This window comes from Elephantulus edwardii, unplaced genomic scaffold, assembly GCF_000299155.1.
Source record: "Elephantulus edwardii isolate Elephantulus edwardi_28Jun2011 unplaced genomic scaffold, EleEdw1.0 scaffold00332, whole genome shotgun sequence".
NCBI lineage: Eukaryota > Metazoa > Chordata > Mammalia > Macroscelidea > Macroscelididae > Elephantulus > Elephantulus edwardii.
Window position 1 is genome coordinate 1,639,252 of NW_006400082.1, and position 7,716 is coordinate 1,646,967.

Below are 7,716 nucleotides of genomic sequence, written 5' to 3' on the forward strand. Positions count from 1 at the left end.
TATTTTCATTATTTATATTTTGTTTGTTCTGTTTCCATACATCTAGTTGCCCCTTCACCTTTGTTTTCTTGGTAAACGTTGACCTAACCAAAAATCAACTGGCATCGAATTTAAGCTGATTTATAGTGCCCCTCCATTGGGTGTCTGGAGCTGTAGATCTTTACAGGAGGCGGGAAGATGCCCATCTTTCTTCCATAAAGCAGCTAGTGGATTTGAACCACTAACTTTTTTGATTAGGAGTATCATACACAAAGTACTACACTACCACAAGTCTTTATTCTCATTTGATCTCATGTAGTTCACTATTTATGGGAGCAAGTATTTATAGATTATTTTGTAAGGAAATGTGTTATTTGACTGAAGGGTGATTCACAGAGATAACTTCAATTTCATGTTCAAAGTTTATCTCAGAGTGGTATAGTCCATGTTAACAGCTGGACATTATCTAGTTCTTCTGGTCTCTGGCTTAAAGAGACTACTGTTTATGTAGCCTATTAGCCATGTGGATTGGATTCTTTGATACTTTGATTCCTACCATACTCTTTTGCTCTGTTTGAATTAAGACAAAGAATTAAATCTTAGATAAGTAGCTCATAAGCTTTTAATACTTCAGATGCTGTTCACCAAACTCAGCTGCTCCTCAGGAGAAGGATGGACAATCTCCTCTTGTGCAATTAACTGCTGGAGGGTCAGCTATGAGTCGGTCCTGACTCAACAGCACACAACAACAAAAACTATGTTATGCTAATTGAACAAGTAGTTCCTCTAGACTATAGTTGTAAGGCTTTTGAGCCAATAAAGTAACCCTTCAAGTTGTTTCATTCATAGGATTTTCATGGGCCTCTCATTTAAGAACTAGACAGCTAATCCTGCTTTTAATCTTAATCTGGGTGCACTACCAAAACCTGTCAACCATGGATAATCCTTGCTGGCATGCTTTTCAGTACCAGCAATCCTCAAGTTATCTGATAGACAAGTGCTGTACTAATTAGAAAAACACTGAGGACTAAGGTGTGTATGCCTCACATACTTTTGGCCTGTTGCTGGGAAGGGCTATTCTTGGAGGGGGACAGAAAGGCAGAGGGTTGTCAGCAAAGGAGAGGAATACTCTCAACCAGGTGCATTGATGCAGTGACTGCTGCAATGATCTCTAATGTATCAGGAATTGTGAGGATGGCAGAGGATAGGACAGAGTTAAGATCTGTTGTTTGTAGGGTTGTGATGGGTTGACTCAACTTGATTGTACCTAACAATGACAAGTTGCTTGGATATTCCTGGTAACGATGTCCCTATGTAGTTTGCTATATGTGCGGATATGTACATAGCACACACAAATGTATATATTCATAGATACACTTGGCTGCACAAACATTTACTTATATGTATTTTACTATATTTTTATACATCTCAACATTAAGAAAACAAAGATCCTCATGTCTGGACCAATAGATTACAGCATGATAGATAGAGAAAAGATTGAAATTGTCACTGATTTCATTTTACCTTAAATCTACAGTCCATGGCAATAGAAGTCAAGAAATCAAAAGTGTTGCATTGCAAAAATCTGCTGTTAAGGACCTCTCCAAAGTGCTCAAGAGCAACAAGATCATTTTAAAGACTAAGCCTGATCCAAGTGATAGCATTTTTCAATTACTTGGTTTTCTCAAAGTTGGACAATGAATAAGGATAACAGAAAAAGAATTGATGTCTTTGAATTGTGTTGCAATAGAACAAATATATCTTGAAGAAAGTGAAACCACCATTCTCTTCAGAGGCAAAGATGATAAAACTTCATATCACATGACTTTGGGCATGTTGTCAAGAGAGTCCATTCCTTAGAAAAAGATTTCATGTGGGGAAAGGTGGAAAATCAGAGAAAGAGTGGATTCACAAAATGCTTCGATCAATGGGTTCTTGCCTATCAGAGACCATGAGGATGGGGCAGATAAGGCAAGGTTCAGATCTGTCATTCCTAGGGCCACTAGGAGTCATAATCAAATTGACGGCATCTCACAACAATGGCTGGCTGGCTGGCTGGCTGGCTGGATGGATGGATGGATGGATGGATGGATGGATGGACAGATGATAGATAGATAGATAGATAGATAGATAGATAGATAGATAGATAGATAGATAGAGTGCCACCTCACATATAATTTGTTGGTTGCATTTACTATTAGAAAAAAATTGCATATAACTTTTATCTGAACTTGTCTTTTTCTCATACTCTTTTTAGTACATTTATTTTCCTTGATCAAGTTGTGCGACTTTACCCTTATTTGGTCTTTCCTTTCCCATCAAAAGTAACAAGTTGCCTACTATGTAGCAAGTAATTCCTTCTCTCTTTCTCATCCAAACTATCATCAAAGAATTTTACTTTCCATATTTATATCTATCCTTCATTTTGTATAATAGCAGATTCATGTGCTATTTGTTTTTGTTGATTTATTACACTTACATACTGTCCTCTAGATTCATCTCTGTTAACTGATGTTTCACAGACTTCTTATAATTTCATATAGTTGTAATTATACCATTGTATGTCTGTGTCACAATTTGTTTATTAATTCATTCCTTGATGGGCACTTGGGTTGCTTCACTTTAGTGCTACTGTGAATAATATTTTAATGAACATAGCTAAGCATATATCATGTTGTTGCTGTTGTTATGTGCTGTTGAGTTGATCATGACTCACAGCAACCCTATAAAGAATATCTATCCTAAGCCAATCTGATTGTCTCTGACACACCTACCCTCATTACCCCAGTTACTGTGTCAGTCCATCTCATCCAGGGTCTTCTCCTGCACTGTTCCTCCACCCTTCCAAGCATGATGTCCTTCTCTAAGGACTTGTCCCTCCTGTCCAAAACATGTGAGATGGAATCTCAAAATTCTTGGTTCCAAGGAACAGTTTGGCTTCATCCTCTCCAGGACAGACCTGTTAGTTCTCTTGGCAGTTCCTGGTATGTACAACACTCTTCTCCAGCACCACAACTTAAAGGCATCAGTTCTTCTTCTCTTTAGTCATTGTCCAGCTCTCTGGTGCATAACAGGTAATAGCTAAAACCATGGCTTCGATCAAGTGCACCTTAGTCTCTATACTAACATCGTTACTCTTTAGCACTCTGAAGAGTTCCCTGAAAGCTGATTTTCCTACTGCAATTTGTCTTTTGATTTCCTGACTGCTGGTCCCAAGAGGGCTGATTGTAGAACCAAGTAAGCTAAAATTGTTAACAAGCTCAATCTCTTCTTCATCTATCATGATGTTGTCAATTCACCCAGTAGTAAGAATCTTCATTTTTTTCATATTGAACTTCAATCCACTGAAAACTACTGTCCTTGACCCTCTGCAGCAAATACTTCAGATCCTCATCACTTTCAGCAAGCAATGTTTTGTCATCTGCATAACACAGGTAGTTAATGAGTCTTTCTCCAATTCTGATGTCCAGCCTCCCAAATGATCTGTTTTGCATATAGATTGACAAGGTATGGAGACAGGACACATTGCTGACACACCCCTTTCTGATTTTGAACCACACAGTGTTTCCTTGCTCTGTTCCGTTGACTGTCCCCAGGTCCAAGTATAGGTTTCACATGAGCACATTTAGGTATTCAGGGGTTTCCCAATTTTCTCAAGGTTAGCCACAATTTGTAGTGATCCACACAAATGCCTTTGCATAGTCAATGAAACACAGACATTTCTTTGGTACTCTCTGCTTTCAGCCAATCTGACAATTGCAATGATATCCTTCTAAATTCAGCTTATTTTTCTGGTAGTTCAGTGTCAATGTACCATTCAAATCATTTTTGGATTATTTTCACAGGATTTTGCTTATGTGTGGTGCTAGTGATATCATTTGATAATCTCTACACTGTCTGATCACCTTTTTTTAGAGTGGGAATAAATGTGGATTTCTTCCAGTCAGTTGGCTCTTCCAGGGGCTTGTCCTCCAGATTTCTGGGGCGAGCCTAGTGAGCACATCCAGGGCTCACTAGAAATATGTAGAAATATGTCAATTGGTATTCCATCAATTCCTAGGGCTTTAAGTTGCTTCATTAAATCTGTGCCAGCCAATTCTTTTTGGTATGGTAACTCTGGATACTCCTTCCAACTTCCTTTTTTTACATTTTTTTTAAGATTAGTTTATATACAAGGTTCATAAAGTTCATAGACATTGTTTTTCACACCAGACCTTTTGGTGATTCCTCAGTCACTCAATATTCTGCCCATAGCGTCCTTAAGTACCACATCTTGAGGCTTGAATTTGTTCTTCAGCTCCTTCAGCTGCTTAAGAAATGCTGAGAGAATTCATGCATTTTGGTTTTCTGACTCCAGCTCCTTGCACACTTCATGATAATATTTTGCTTTGTCTTCCCAAGCTACTCTTTGAAATCTCCTGTTCAGCTCCTTAACTTCCTGGCTTCTTGCCTTTGCTTTGGTTTCTCAGTGTTCTAGTGTAATATTCAGAGTTTATTCCAACATCCATCTCAGTCTTTTCCTCTTTTGTCTTTGTAATGATCTTTGCATTCTTCATGGATAATATTCTTGCTATCCTTCCATAGCTCATCTGGCCTTTCCTCATTAGTGTCCAAGATCTGAAACTTGTTCCTGAGATGATTTTTTAATTCAGGTGGGAAAGATTCAAGGTCAAATTTTGGTCCTTGTGGATTTGATTTTATATTTAAGCCACTGCTCTTAAATCTCTAGGATATAAACCTAGGAGTATAACTGCTGCATCATAAAGTATTTTTATTTCTAGTTTTTTTAAGAAATACAATATTGTTTTCCAAATAATTGTACCATTTTTCATGCCTAATAATAATGTATAAAAGTTATAATCCTCTAAAAAAAAAGCTCACTCAGATTTGTTCTTTTCAGTATACTAACATCATTACTGCCATGTCTTGCAGGGATAAGATAGTTTGTCTTTGTAGTGTTGATTTGTGCCTCTCTAAGGCTTAAATCTCTTCAGTAAGTTGACCACATAGCTGTCTTCTAACAATAAGTTTGTATTGTCAATCCTTTGATATTTACCCTTTATGTCTAAGACATAAGCAGCATATGGGTTTTTCATGATTTGTTTTGCTTTTAAGTCCGTTCTGCTACTCTTTCTCTCTTCACTGCTGCACTTATCCTACTTTTAGTTGTTTTGATTATTAATGTGTAAGAATTTGCAAATCTTATTTTGCTATTATTTCACTGTGTATGGTGGTGAAATTTTATTTGTTCTTTTAAGTGAGCTGTAATGAGGCATCAAACTACGCCACTATCTTCAACTCAATTCTCCAAATAGATTTTTTTTATAGTCTAATGTAAATTAGAGCTCCAGAGGTCTCCTTAATAAAAGATAACAAACCTTTCAAAGTCACTAATTAAGATAACATTTGACATTTTTTTTTGTATCTTGAACAAATTGAGCTTTTTTTTTCATTAAACTATCAAGAATCTTATACTCATTACTGTGGATAATCAGAAAAAAAGATAATTTTATTCTTTTGGACATGATGCATATTTCATTTTGAATTGACAAACTCTAGTAGCTGTTGTTGTTGTTGTTCGCCTTTGAGTCGAGCACAACTCAAAGTGACCTTATGAAAAAAAGGCCTGAAGCTCCTCTACAACTATCAACATTTATCAAAGTTCATAGTGCTTATGGAGACATGTTGTTTAGGATGTAGATACCATTCCTGCTTCCAAACCTGTCATAGAAAGTTATTGGTTGAGTCGCCTGCAATGCATAGTGACCCTATGTACTGCAGCTCTGAATCCTTCCCTGTCCTGAGCCAGTCTCACTAATTCTGACACACCAACTCCCATTGCCCCAGTCACTATATCAACCCATCTCATCTGAGGACTTCCTCTCCTGCAGGGTCCATCTACTCTTCTTAACATGATGTTCTTCTCCAAGAACCAGTCTCTCTTGGCCATGTACCCAAAGTAAAAATCCTAGCCTCCACGGAGATACTTGGTTTTATCCTCTCCAAGACAGGCCTATTTGTTTTCTTGGCAATCCATGGTATGTTCAAGACTTTTCTCCAGCACCACAACTCGCAGGCATCTATTCTTCTGGCATCCTTAGTCATTGTCCAACTCTCTGAAGCATAACAAGTAATTGTGAAGACCATGGCATGGATTAGGCACACCTTTGTATCTAGACTGACATCGTTGCTTTTCAGCACTCTGGAGAGGTCCATGATAACAGATTTTCCCCAATGCAACTCATCTTTTGATTTCCTGGCTGCTGGTGCCAAGAGAGTTGATTGTAGATCTGAGCAAGCTGTAATTGCTAACAACCTCAGTCTCTTCTCCACCTGTTATGGTGCTGCCAATTGTCCCAGAGGTAGATAAGAAATTCATTGAAATATTTTACATTCCAATTCCCTTTTAGGAGCTTTCACTCATTTTATGCTTTGTTAGTTTACCATTTGTTAGCTTTCTTAATTCTGTTTTTGTTTAATATCAATTATACTCAGCTCTATTTCCTATATTTTAGATCCTATTCTTAAATTTCTGTCACATTTTTGGAAAATATCCTTATGTACATTTTTATGAATAGGGTATGTGCACAGCAAACATCTGAGTATTAGTAAGTGTTTAAAACATACTGAGTGAAATAACTCAGTCCCAAAATGACAAATATTATATAAAACCATTATCATAGAATGAGTATAAGGAACCAAGGGGGGCAGTGGGAGCAGAGGGATGAGGATGTGCAGTGGGAAAGAGGGAATTAATCATGGAGTTGTACAATTTGATAGCTGGGGGCGGGGGGGGGGGAATTGGAAGAATCCGTTCAGGAAAACAATGTATTAAAATTTTGTAAACAACCTAGTATAATAAACAAAACAAGTGGTTTTCTTTCTCCTCAGCTCCTACTTAGATGTTGACCCAAAATATAACTCTAGACACATTTTCCTACACAAGTTCTACTCCAGGGACTTTCAGCTTGCCATTGCCTCTGCCAAGAGTATTCTGCTTATTTTCTTCATTTCTGATCTTTATTCAAAGGTAATGTGTAGTTAAAACCTTACCTGGGAACTTATCTGGCACTTTCTTCTCCTTCGTCATTAAACATATCTCCTTTGCTCTAAATCACTGATATCAAGTCAGAACTGACTCACTAATATCTGACTCTCTAGATCCATCTTGAAGTACAACATTGTGAGTGATAGGATTATATCCATATGCTTATAGGGCAGTCCAGTGAACACCACTATCATTCAGATATATGTACCAACAACCAGAGCCAAAGAAGAAGAAATAGATGATTTCTACCAACTCTCACAGTCAGAGATAGATCGAACAAGCAGTCAAGATACATTGATAATAAGGGGCGACTGGAATGCAAAAGTTGGGAACAGGGAAGAAGAATCAGTACTTGGAAAACATGGACTTGGTGACAGAAAAGAAGCTGGAGATAGAATGATTGAGTTTTGCACCATCAATGACTTATTCATTGCAAATACGTTTTATAAGAAACATAAACGCAGGTTATACACATAGATTTCACCTGATGGTATGCATAGGAATCAGATTGATTATATCTGTGGGAAAAAAACGCTGGAGAAGCTCAATATCAGCTGTGAAAACTAGGACAGGAGCTGATTGTGGAACAGACCACCTACTACTCATATGCAAGTTCAAGCTGAAGCTGAGGAAAATTAAACCAAATCCACAGGAGCCAAAATATGACTTTAATTTCATCCCACCTGAAT